This window comes from Diabrotica undecimpunctata, chromosome 4 (genome assembly GCF_040954645.1).
Source record: "Diabrotica undecimpunctata isolate CICGRU chromosome 4, icDiaUnde3, whole genome shotgun sequence".
NCBI classification, from domain to species: Eukaryota; Metazoa; Arthropoda; class Insecta; order Coleoptera; family Chrysomelidae; genus Diabrotica; species Diabrotica undecimpunctata.
The window spans coordinates 45,885,483-45,899,795 of NC_092806.1; positions in this window are offsets into that span (position 1 = coordinate 45,885,483).

Here is a 14,313-nt window from a genome sequence, read left to right on the forward strand (position 1 = left end):
TATACTTAAGTCTCATAGTTTTTGCGTAATTTACAATTATTATTTAAACTCTTCATCGGTATATTGATTATAAAACAAAAGATATGGTTAGTTAATGTCATTGTATGACATTGTCATTTTCTGACATTACGGTCTGGTAATTGTCAAAATATAAACATTCGTGTGTAATATTTAACTTTCATTGTTCCTAAAAATGAAGAATTGCGCTATCCATGAAAGAGTCGACATGATCCTTTGCATTGGAGAATGTTTGGAAAATTGTTTCTTAGTAAATTAAAAGTATCCTAATAGAAGACACCCACAAAAGGAAGTTTTTGAGAGATTGCTTAATAGATTCCGTGGTACTGGTAATGTTGCATACGAAAAGGTAAATAAAAATAAACCAGTTATTGGTGACAACGTTAACGAACTTAATGTCCTGCTTTCTGTTACGGAAAACCCAAATATTAGTACAAGAAAAATTTCGGGTGAATTAGAAATTAGTCAAACTATGAAAAAAAATGTAGAATACTTAAGACCAACCACTTTCATCCGTATCACATTCAACTTCACCAGCATTTGACAGAACAAGATTATGGTAACCGTTTAAATTTTTGTTTATGGACTTTAGATAAAGTTGGAGAAGATCCTGACTTTTTTAAAAATGTATTATTTACAGACGAATCGACTTTTCATAATAATGGTCTAGTAAATAGACATAATTTTCATTATTATGGCACAGAAAATAAACATTTATTTCGTACTGTTGATCACCGATGGAGTGTTAATGTTTGGGGCGGCATTATGGGCGAGTACGTTATCAGCTCGTATTTTTTGACGGACATCTCAATGGGAAAAATTTCTTAAATTTTTTAAAACAACATTTTTGAACACTGCTTGAGAACCTTCCACTTAGCCTACGAACAAAAATGTGACTCCAGTTGGACGGAGCTCCTGCTCATTTCTCACGAGATGTTAGGAACTACCTTAACAGAAAATTTACAAACAGATGGATAGGTAGAGGTGGTTCATATAATTGGTCCCCCTAGGTCTCCAGGACTAACAACGATGGATTTTTTTAAATGGGGTTATATTAAAAATATTGTATATGCTACACCTCCTACTACTAGAGATGACATGAAATTAAGAATTACAAACGCGTTTGCTTCAATAACTCCTGCTGTGTTAAATAATGTAAATAAATCATTCGAAGATATAATCGCTTGTTGTATTGCACAAGATGGCAAGCAATTTGAACATCTGTTACATACCTGAACATTTTTTACTTATAGTAAATTTTGGATTATTTTGTTTTATTTATGTTCATTATTAATTTTGTATTATTTTGTATTATTTGTTTTATTAAAATTCTTTCTGTTTCGTTACGTATTTAATTGTTTTCAAAAAAAGAGTGCGTGTCCGTAAGCACGTAAGAAGTTATAGGTATATCTATTATTATGACTTCAAAGAAATAAATATATTTTCCAGTTTTATTTTTATTTAAATATTAAACTTATTTTAATACTTAAAATAATACAAAAAATTTAACATAACGTTAATATCCACATCATTTTTGAAAACTGTAACCTCTGCGCAGTTGCCTTTCATTTGATGAATCGTAGAAAATCTAAAAAACACCAGATTTTCAACAAATTTTTTTTATTTTCTTTTTCATATTTTAATACTAATTATCCTATTTCCAACGAATACAAATCCAAAGACATAAAAATTTTAATTTATTTACAAAAAATATATTTACATTATATTACACATTGAATAATCCAATAATGAAACTACAAATTTTGAACACCCTGTAAATAAATGTTTAATAATTAATCATGAAATACATTCGATCAATATCCAGCTATTTAGATGTATGAGTAATTTTATTAGAATTGCTTAAATAAATTAAGAATGAGTCCTCGTTTAAAGTTTTACATTTTAAGACAATTCGACATAACTCAGAACACTCTGTACATAAGTATAGGGAAGTCTTATAAAACTATACCTTATTTTTTGCAGATAATTCGAAAATCCAATAAAATACAGGGTGTTCTATAAGAAAAAATATAACTTTGAAACGCCGCGCTTTATTGTGACACCCTGTATATTTCAGAATACCTTTAAAATGTAGCCTTTATGAACCTACAATCTCTACATTTAAAATTTTTTGAAAATCTTTTACCGTTTCGCTGTAATCTTCCGTCTCGTTAGTGGTGACTCACCCTGTATAACTATAGAAAGAAAACCTGGAAAAAGATGTTGAAAGAAATGCATTTTTGAAGCGAAGCTTTTATACTGGCGTTGTATTACTTTTTTCTCTACAGTAAAATGCTGAGACGAGCGTCACGGAGCTAGCGCCACGAGGAAAAGGCGTCTTGGGTAGCGTCACAAAGTAGCGGTTCTTCACGTCAATTCACTAGTCGCTATCAATTCGTTTTCAGTCATCGTATATTTATTTCAGTATGTTTAAATTAATGTATAACAAAATACAGACATTAAATGAGAAGTAAAAATTAAAAGAATGTACAACTTATTTCAAATCTAATGGCGAGCCCTTCCACGAAATACTGAATCGCGCAGACAATAGAATATCTATGATCAGACCCATGCAGTGGCGTTGCAATATTAAACAAATTAAATTATTTGAAATCGCACTAATTACAAAATTATTACTCACTTAAATAATAAATGGAGTTTGATTGTACACAGATTGCTTTATAGATACCAAACTTTTTGTTTGTTATAATACCATCTTTAATAATTGATACTCTATAAAGTTTGGTAAAAGTTAATTTCTAATTTAGTATCAGTTACCTTAAAACCGTAATGTATAAAGTATATATAAAGAGTCATTATTAATGACTCCTTAGAGACTCCGAGAATTTCTAGTCACTGGATTTCAGAGTTTGTAATTTAGTCTCATAATGTTGTCGAGTCTCAACAAGCAAAATGCTACCACGCGTATTAGAACTATTTTGTAGAATGGAGATGGTTAAGTGTAGTACGAGTAAACAGATCAGATTGACACCAGAATCCAAAGGAATAGTTTCAATGTATTTAAATATATGCAAATACTATTTCCTGGAGATAATCGAACCAGTATTAAACAACGTGTGAGTGAAGCTACTGGAGTATCTTTACGTACAGTAGAAAGGATCATTCAACAAGCGAGTATGTTAACAAACGCAGAGTCAAATAATACACTAAAATTTCCACTTGCTAAGTAAACACTAAACACTTGCTAAAAGAAAAGCAACCGTGACAGACTTGAGGGAGTATGACAAACAGTTCGTTGGAAATACAATTCATCGTTTTCATGAGACTGAACGTTGTCGTGTATCATTGAAGCTTTTGCAGAAAAGGCTTGAAGAGGTGTACGAGTGGACTGGAAGTGTGAGTTCTCTCTACAGAATTGTGAAAGATTTGGGTTTTAAATGGAAGAAAACGAAAGATAATCGACGTTTATTAATTGAACGGAATGATATTCGTGCTCTACGCATTAAATATTTGGACAAAATTAAGTATTACAGAAGCGAAGGTAAATCAATGTACCTATATGTTGATGAAACCTATGTACATGCAGGACACACTACGACAAATAGCTGGACAGATGACAGTGGCAAAGACATTGCTCAAAACATTTCAAAAGAAAGTAGGTTGGTTATCCTACATGGTGGTGGGGAGATGGATTTCATATAGAATGCCTTTTTAATTTTTAAGTCAGGAGCTAAGACAGCAGATTATCATTATGATATGAACTCAGAAAATTATGAAAAACGAATAAAAGAACAGTCAATCCCCAATTTGCCTGTTGGAACTGTTGTTCAGATCAAGACAAGGCAGGAAAAATACCAGTAGAGTGGCTCAAATCGGAGTTTGTACCAGTGCCCAAAAAACCAGGAGCAAAAGTTTGTGAAGATTATAGGACCATAAGCCTAATGAGCCATCTGCTGAAGCTGTTTTTAAAAGTCATCCAAAAAAGAATTTACCGGAAATGCGAGGAACAAATTGCGCCCAGTTTGGATTTGTGAACGCCGTTGGTATGAGTGAAGCTTTATTTAGCGTACAGGTATTGTTTCAGAAATGTAGAGATGTCAGCTGTCATGTTTTTGCATGCCTAATTGACTACAAGAAGGCTTTCGATAAAGTCAGGCATGAACAAATGATGGAAGTGCTGAAGAGGACAGGGATTGATGGAAAAGATTTAAAAATAATAGCTAACCTGTATTGGAATCAATCAGCGGTTCTCCGAATAGATGGAGAATATACAGATCAGGTCAAAATCTTAAGGGGAGTGAGCCAGAGGTGCATAATTTCACCGCTGATATTCAATCTGTATTCGGAGCACATTTTTGAATAGGCTCTAAAATATATTGATGAAGGCATCTCAATAAATGGAGTCAAGCTCAATAACCTGCGTTATGCAGATGATACAATAGTGTTTTCCAATACCATAGAAGGGCAAAGCTTAATGAACAAAATAACGGAAACAAGTAGAAAATATGGACTGGATATCAAGACCAGCAAAACCAAGTTAATGATCATCAGCAAGGAAAACATAACTGGAGCAAATCTGTATGTGAACCAAATGAGAATTGAACGTGTCTCACAATATAACTACTTGGGAACTATAATCAATGAGTCGTGGGACAATACCCAAGAGATTAAATGTCGCATCGGAAAGGTAAAAAGTGTATTCTTGACTATGAGCTCTGTGTTCAAGAGCCATGACCTCACCCTAGAAACAAAAATCTTCTTCTTCAAGTGCCATCTCCGCGGCGGAGGTCGGCAATCATCATAGCTATTCGGACTTTTGAGACGGCTGCTCTCGGAGAAACAAAAATAAGACTCCTTAAATGTTATGTTTACTCAGTGCTTCTGTACGGAGTAGAAACGTGGACATTGAAGGCGGAAGCTCTATCAAAACTTCAGGCTTTTGAGCTACGGTTATACAGATGGATCCTGAAGATACCATGGACAGACAAAGTCACCAATGAAGAAGTACTGCGGAGGATGAACACAATTGCGGATTTGGTCAACATCATGAAGGGCCGTAAGCTGCAGTATTTGGGACATAAAATGAGAAATCAATGCAGATACGAGCTACTTCAGTGCATTTTGCAATGTATAATTGAAGGAAAAAGGACCCCAGAACGAAGAAGAATATCCTAGCTTGGTAACCTGAGAGCTTGGTATAGAAAGACCTCAACACTGCTATTTCGTATAGCAACCAACAACATAGCCAGAATGATCGCCAACGTTCGGAACGGACAGGAACCCTAAGAAAAAGAAGATCTGTTGTTGTTACTGATAATGCGTCATGTCATAATGTACAAATTATTAAAGCACCCACCAGTAATTTTTAAAAAATGGATATGATACCTTGGTTGACAGAAAAAAATGTACCATCTTTAACGTCAATGTTAAAATCGCAATTTTATGAAATCATCAAACGACACAAACAAGATCATATTCAACATAAATTTGACAAAGTGCTGCAAGAATGTGGACATGTTTCTTTAAAACTCCCGCCATATCATCCCGACTTGAACCCTATAGAAATGGTTTGGGCGTAAATAAAAAATGAAGTTGCAAAACAAAACGTTTATTTTAAGTTAGAAGACGTAAAAGTGTTGGTGGAACGGAAATTTGCTAGAGTAACTGTAGATAACTGGAAGAAAGTGTGTGAAAATGTTGTCAAGGTTGAAGATAAGTATGTGGAAAGTGAACGTCGCATAGATGTTATTACTGAAGAATTAAGGATTGGTTTAAATGATTCTAGTGACGACGACAGTGCATCTGATTATGAAAGTGAATAATATAATTTAACATTACGATGTACCTATTTAACCTATGTGAATATAAGTTTTCCAAACTGTCCTGTATGTATGTATTATTTTTTTACTTTATTAAAATCATTTCGTATATTCTTCTATTTAACTTTGTGACGTTTAGTGAGTAATAATATAAATAATAAAGGTTTTAAAGTTAAAACATTCTTTGTAATTAATATTTATTGATACTGTAATCTGTAATACGTATCTATGGTTTCACATACGGACAATATATTATGTATGTGATATATTATAATAACATGTATTAAAATGTAATACAATATTGCCAAAAATTTAATCTAATATCATTGTTTAATAAATTGTGTGTACCTATCTTTAACAATTTGATTTAAATCATAACTATTTTTTGGAACGCCACTGCTTTGTTTGGTGAGGCTTTACTGTTCCTAGAAATTTCCGCCACTTCAGTTGAAAACTCTATCAATACAAGATTCGTAACGGTTCCAAAAATTTACAAGACAAATGTCATCAAATTAATAACAATATTGAATCATCTGTTTAAATTTGACACTTCTCGTTTTAATTGCATATAAGTAAATATAATCATTATTTTTAAACATTTATTTAGTTTTATTTAGTTTTTTTATTTAGTTTATATAAGAAATAAATTTACTATCAAATGATATTTATTTATATTATATTATTAATTTAATACCTCGTCTGAATTTGACCGGTCTGTCAGAAGTAAACAACGCATGCTTTGTTAATAAGTTAGTAGGTGGCGTTAAAAGCAAACATAATAGTGTTATGTTATTGGAATATTTTAATATAATATAGTTTGTTTAAAATATAAATATTGACTTAAATAATAAAGATATTTTATTTAATTTTAAAAATATTATTTAAAAGGAAAGAAATCTGAACATCTGACATTTCAATGATATTTTGTTCTTGGAACGATACGTTTAATTAATAATGCTAAACATATTATTACAATTAATATAATTAATAATATTGTTTACTGTAATTTTAGATTAAGATTTAATATAAGAAAAATAATTTAAAGCTTTATGTTAGTTTAGATTTAAATCTAGGAAAAAAATCTGAAATACCAACTGTCATTTCAAATTATGAGTCAATCATATTTTGTTCTTGAAACGATACATTTAATTTAATACTAATAATATTAATTACATATATTAATACATATTAATTATATATATATATATATATATATATATATATATATATATATATATATATATATATATATATATATATATATACAGATCACGACATTGTTTTATTGACCCATCGAGCAAAACGACTCAACTCCTAAAATACAGAATAGACATTGCAGCCATTCAAGAGATGAGATGGACAGGAACCGGCATTATGCAGAAAAAAGAACATGATATATATTACAGCTGCAACCCGAACCGACATCAGTTCCTAATATCAAAGAAAATCAAAAATTTTATTATTGGTTTTAAAGCCATAAATGCTCGGTTATGCATCCTACGAATAAAAGGAAAATTTTTCAACATATGTCTGATCAACGTGCACGCGCCAACCGAGTCAAAAGACGAAGAAATTAAAGATCTATTCTACGAAGACCTCGAAAGAGCATATGATAACTGTGCCAAAAACGATATTAAAATAATTATTGGAGATATGAACGCCCAGATTGGAAAATAGATAAGCTACTAAGATTATATTGGTAAACACAGCCTTCACGACGTTACATAAAGTAACTTGGATATCACCAAATGGACACACAACAAATCAAATTGACCATGTTATAATTGTCAGAAGGCACTTTACAAACCTAATGGACGTCAGAAGTTACAGAGGCGCAAATATTGACTCAGATCACTTCATGGTAGGGGCCAAGTTATGACAAAGAATTTCCAATGTCAAGAAAGAAAGGGGCACTAGACAAGTAAAATATAATTTACATATACTAAAAAATGAAAACACAGATAAACAGTTCCAGTCACCAGAAACACACCTGGGCAGTCGACCAGTCAAGCACGGAAATGTGGAACAACTGCAAAGAGGCTCTGAAATTAGCAGCCGAAAGCACATTGGGAATATCCCGAACCCAAGAAAGAAACGACTGGTTCGACCAAGACTGCAAAAAAATAACAGATGAGAAGAACGAGGCATTTAGGACCATGCAACAACGGAAAGAGCTATTGTTCTACTACTGTAGAACGGAAAGAGCTATGGAACGACAGATGCTGGGTATCTCACTCAAAGACCATAAAACCAATGAAAACTTTCGTAATAGAACAAAAGTAAAAGATGCTGTCGAACTGGCAGCTAAACTGAAATGGAAATGGGCTGGACATAACGAACGTCTTACGGATGGCCGATGGAATAAAAAAATCGGGAATTGGCGGCCATATGAAGCCAAAACACCACAAGGAAGACCGCAAATGCGATGGAGCGACGATATTAAAAGAACTGCAGGGCCAATGTGGAAACGTCTTGCAAACAACAGAGATGAATGGCGAGAATTAGGAGAGGCCTATATTCGGCAATCCGAATAGTCCGAAAAGAGAAAAGGGCTTAAAAAAACAACGGAAAACTAGGACAACAATAGATAGATACAAAAACTTGGAGAGAGGAAAAACGCACACACCGAAAAAAGAAACGAGACTCGGAAAATGACATATTAGAACGGCTCGAAAGCCATATGAGTCACGGAGAAACAAGAAAGTTCTATCATCAAATAAATATTATTAGAAAAGAATTCAAACCGAGAATCAACCATTGTAATGATAAGGAAGGTAACTTCTTCTTCTTCAGGTTCCTTCTCCTATCGGAGGTTGAAAATCATCATCGCTATTTTAATTTTATTGGCCGCGCTTCTGAATAATTCTAATGAGCTGCAACCGAACCACTCTCTCAAATTTCTTAGCCAGGATATTTTGCGTCGTCCTGGGTTTCTCTTCCCTTGTATCTTCCCTTGCATAATTAATCTAAGTAATACGTACTTCTCGCCCCTCATTATATGCCACATGTTGAATCTTTCTAATTTTAACAGTTTTTATGACTTCACATTCTTTCTTCATTCTTTGTAACACCTCTATATTAGTTACTTTTTCAGTCCACGATATTCTGTGGATTCTCCCGTAGCACCACATCTCAAAGGAGTTTAATTTTTTGATTTCAGACTGTTTTATTGTCCACGCTTCCATGCCGTATAGTAAAGTAGAAAACACGTAACAACGTAGCATTCTTTTGCGGATCTCTAGATTAAGGTTACGGTTGCAAAGTAATTTCTTCAATTTTATGAACGTGTTTCTTACCATTTCTATTCTAGCTCTGATTTCTTTTGTTTCATCTCCATCTTCGGTTAGCCACGTTCCTAAATATTTATATGTTGTTACTCTTTCGATCGTTGTATTATTGATGATCAGGTTATCTACATTTTGTGGTTTTTTTGAGAATATCATTGATTTCGTTTTCTTGAGATTCATTTGCAGTCCGTACCTTTCACATGCATTGTATACATGTTGTATTATGTACTGTAGATCTTCCATGTCACTTGCAAATATGACCGTATCATCCACATATCTAATATTATTAATGCAATTTCCGTTGACCAAAATACCTTCCACAATATCCAATAAAGCTTCTTGAAATATTACTTCACTGTAGACGTTGAATAAGAGTGGTGAAAGTATGCACCTTGTCGAACTCCTCTAAGTATACTTACTTCCTCTGTCAGTTCTCCTTCGACCCTTATTCTTGCTTTCTGATTTTGATACAGATTCGATATAATTTGTAGATCTCTACTATCTATGTTTTTGGTCTTAAGAATACTTAAAAGCTTACTTACCATGGAAGGTAACTTACTTACCAACAAAGAGAATATCCTGTTACGATGGGTAGAGCACTTTCGAGAGTTGCTGGAAGGGGAACCTACTAACAATATAGAGCTGGAATACTGAAATGAGGAACTCGTGGAATCCCCCTCGGTAGATGAAAACATCTATAGAAAAACTAAGGAACCACAAATCCCCAGGCAGCGATGGCATCCCAGCAGAGTTATTTAAGCACGGTGGAGAGCAGCTCACCAAGGTGATGCGAGAAATTGTTTGTAAAATTTGGTCTGAGGAGAAAATTCCTGAAGAATGGAGCTTAGGCTTAATTTGCCCGTTACACAAAAAGGGAAACCAACTGGAATGCAATAATTACCACGGAGTAACTCTCCTAAATACAGCATACAAGATATTGTCAAACATTTTGCACGAGAGATTGAAGTCTTATACCGAAACGTTTCTAGGAGAATATCAGGCAGGATTCAGGCGTGGACGTTCAACCATTAACCAGATCTTTACACTACGACAGATCCTCGAAAAAGCGCAAGAGTTTAACATAGATATGTATCATATTTTTGTCGATTTTAAAGCGGCATATGACAGTGTCTTAAGGCCAAGTCTTTACAAGGCTATGAATGAGTTAGGAATTCCAAAAACACTCATATGTTTGATAAAAGTGACAATGGCAAAGATACTATCAGCAGTAAAAATTCAAAACGACTCGTCAACCGTCGAATTCAAACTCATTTGAAATCTTCGCAACAGTTGTATATTCCTAATTTTTACTGCTTTAGGGATGATAAGATTGATGGATGGGGTGGAATAGCTATTCTTATACATCAGTCTCTGGCAGCTGATAGGTTGGATATTTCACACATTCACTTGTCTGAGGAATGGTAGACTATTGTTGTTAAATTTGAACAATTTTTCATTATAGGCTCATATAAGGCACCAGATATACGTTTCCGCAAGGAGATCTTTAGAGAATTGGTCCAAATGTGTGATAAACCTTTCTTCTTCATAGGTGACTTGAATTGTCAACATTATTCATGGGGATCATCATCTAACAATCCGATTCGTAATCGTCTTTCTGATCTTTTGGAGGAAGATAACTTGTGCTTTCTCAACACAGGAGAAGCGACAAGAATATCACCTCCTGATTCCAACAGTGTTCCAGACGTGGCGATAGCTTCTCCAGGTTTAGCTGCGGACTGCCTTTGGGAAGTCTTTTCAGAGATAGGAGCTGGCGATCATTTTCCATTTTTTGTGTGTTATGGGCAAGATAGAACCAACACCCAAATAAATGACCCTCTTCAAGATCTCAGTATCTTTAATATGAAAAAAGCCAATTGGGAGCAATTTAATCTATACATTAAGTCTAATATTCACAATATTTCTGATCACTCATACTCAGATTTTCAGAACCTGCTATTAGATGCAGCAAATAGGTTCATCCCTAAGAAAAAGCGTTTTAGATTTTCTAAACCTCAAATACCTTGGTGGAATGATGAGTGTTCTGCTTTGATTAAATCAAAGAGGGAAGCAGTTAGGAAGTTTAAACAGGAACCATCTTTAGAGAACTTTATTAATTTTAAAAAGATTAGGGCACATTGTAAAAAGGAACTTAAGTCCAAAAATAAAAAATCATTTGCCATGTTTTGCTCCACGATCTCTCCTGATACCCCAATATCAGTAATGTGGAGGAAAGTGAGAAATTTCCATAGGGCCTTCTCTAAAGTCTCAGTCAGAAAACTCCCAGCAATTCTTCACTAGGGGAGGAAATGCTTATCTCATTGACTCCACCTGTTTTTGAGAACCCACCTTTGAGAAAGAGAGTGTGAACCCTTTTCTTTAAACGATCATTGGATTTATTTGAAAGAAGGGATATTCTTCCGGGTCAGGATAGTATAACATTTTCTATGTTGCAACATCTTCCAGAGTCAGCAATCAATTTTCTGCTCAAATTTTCAATTTATGTCTTAAAGGGGAAAAACATATTCCAACACAATGGAAATCGCAAACAATTTGTTTAATTCCCAAACCCAACAAAAATATAAATTGTCTTTCAGGCTGCAGCTGGTTGGAAGTGGTGGAAAAATTAAATGACACAGTAGAGAATATATCTGGAAAACTTCTTGACATGAGAATGTGTTTGTCATCTAGCAATAGTCAAGTGATTTTTTTGATAAAAATAGAAATAACACTCCGAACACTCAAATATTAGTAAATAACATCTTGCTCGATTGGAAACAGAAAGTTTCTCATCTAGGAGTTATTTTAGATAGTTCCCTTTCTTGGAAAAGCAAAATTGAAAAGACGACGTTGAGGGCATCCTGTGGAGTCAATATAATTCGGTGCCTGTGTCGAACTCTGGTGGGGAGCACATCCTGCTATTTTACTCATTTTATATAAGGCCTATATTAGACCACACCTTGATTATGGATCGATTTTTCTTGGGGGTTGTGCCCGTTCCTTACTTACAAAACTGGACAAAGTTCAATATAGAGCTCTCAGAGTGGTCGGGGGATTTATGAGGTCCTCTCCAGTTCATATTATTTTGTCGGAATGTAGGGAAACACCGTTAGATCTTAGAAGGATTTGGCTAGAATCTAAATTTATATTAAAGGTGGTAGCATATGAAAACCCAATATATTCTTTAATAGAGCAATTTCATATAGTATTTCTGAATTACTTTAGTTTTTTGCAGGTTCAAGAGCTATGAGCTTAAGCCTAGATGTACCTTAGATACGGCTCTTGAACATTCAGTATAAATACACAGATCCTAGCCGGATAGCCCTGGTAGCTAAGGCCAAGCAAATGAATGGAAGAAATAGATGCTTCAAAGTTCAAAGATAAAGCTTTAGATGAGCTTTAGAAAAATACATTTTGTTTATATTATATTATGAATTCTGCAATTTTTGATTTATATAAAACAAGAATTAGTAAATATTTGTTTATTTGAAGATTAATTGCAGTTAATTATTAGAAATTTTTTTTTCGCAATTTCCCTTTGATAAATTAGGGAATAGATTTGGCAATCGTCAAATCAGCAGTTGCCAGGCCAGCAGATTGCAATAGATGTTTGCAATTATTAATCTCGAGAGAGACAAATATTTACTCGTTATTGTTTCATATAAATTAAAAATTGCAGAATTCATAAAACAGTATAATTGATATGTACTTTTTAAAAGCTTTCTCTCTTTATATTTTAAGCATATAACAGATGCATTCTAAGAAAATCCTAACACTGCCAAAGTGCCAAACGGAAATATTTTAATTCTTTGTTGACATTTGCGGCTATGTCAGCATGTACTTTCGGTAAAAATCCTATCCGCTAAAATCTATCAAAGAGCAATTGCCAAAAAAAATTTATAACTATAAAATTTATAACATAAAATAGATTCTAATTCGATGTAAAATTTATAATTATATAGTTGACTGCGGCTGAGTTTACCGAAAGTACAAGCTGAATATTGCCGCAAATCAGTGTTACCAATGGCTGGGCATGGAAAGATGCACCTCCCTGTCAAAAATTATGCGATTTTGTCCAAAATTATGCGCTGTGTTGTAAAACGTGTGAAGCAATCAACAAACATCAAACAAACCTTATTTTTATGTCCTTACTGTCATCTGTCACGTCCTGTCAGTTGTCATTGTAACAGTGTTGCCAATCGGCGCATAATTATGCGATTTGCGCATAATTTAATTCCCAGCGCATAATTTTCGCATCCTTCATAAAATCGCACAATTTCGCATAATCCAGCTAAGCAAAAGAAAAAGCCAAGGCCAAGCCACAGCTTACAACGTTTATAAGAAGAGTCCGCGTCTTCTTTTTTCCTTTAAAAAAAGATGTTTGTACTGACCTGACATTTTATAGTTATACAGCATTAACTTTAGCAAATAAAAATTACTTTATGGAAGAAAATTTCCATTCTATGGCGGCATTATATCGAAAATAAATTTACAACATGTAAAAATTGATTTTCGGCCACCTGAGTCACCTTCATTAAGAGTGGTTTAGGGTTAACCCGGGAGTGGACGGGTGGTCTGAAAAAGTCACCTGTGGAGTCCATCAGGACCAAAATTTAAATGACTTACAAATTTCAGATAACATTCACATAATGTTTTTAAGTATTTTGTCGGTTTACGTGTCTATTACTTAAGGACCTTATGTTATTCTATTTTTGTTGTTTTATTTTTCAAAAAATATAGGAATTAATCTAAAACCTTTAATTTTCTGCTTTGTTTAACTTTTATTAGCACTTGGTAAACAAATGTTTTCCAAAATTCCTACAGATGTTTTATTAAAATACAAATATTAACCTACACAAATTTGGTTATAACAATAAACAGAAAAATTCTCTGCTCAAAATACAACTTTGAATTTTACTCCAAATTGTTCTCTGTGCATTCAGAGCAACATGCTACAATGTTCTCCATACACAACCAGGACAGACAAAATGTGCAAAAATATCGCGTTTTCTATCTTTTTTAGTATTTGCAATTTCTTTTTTTTATTGGTGGTCATTTCTAATGGGCCTGGTATAGGGGTATTTGATAAGTGTAATGCTGGTTGTTGTACAACTCAAGCTAAATGAGGGTTCAAAGCTTTCCTCATATTTTATTTTGTCATATTCCTAAATCTTTCAAATATTTTTCAGCAATGTTTAAATTCTTCTGAATTGTTTTTTTTATAATTCGAA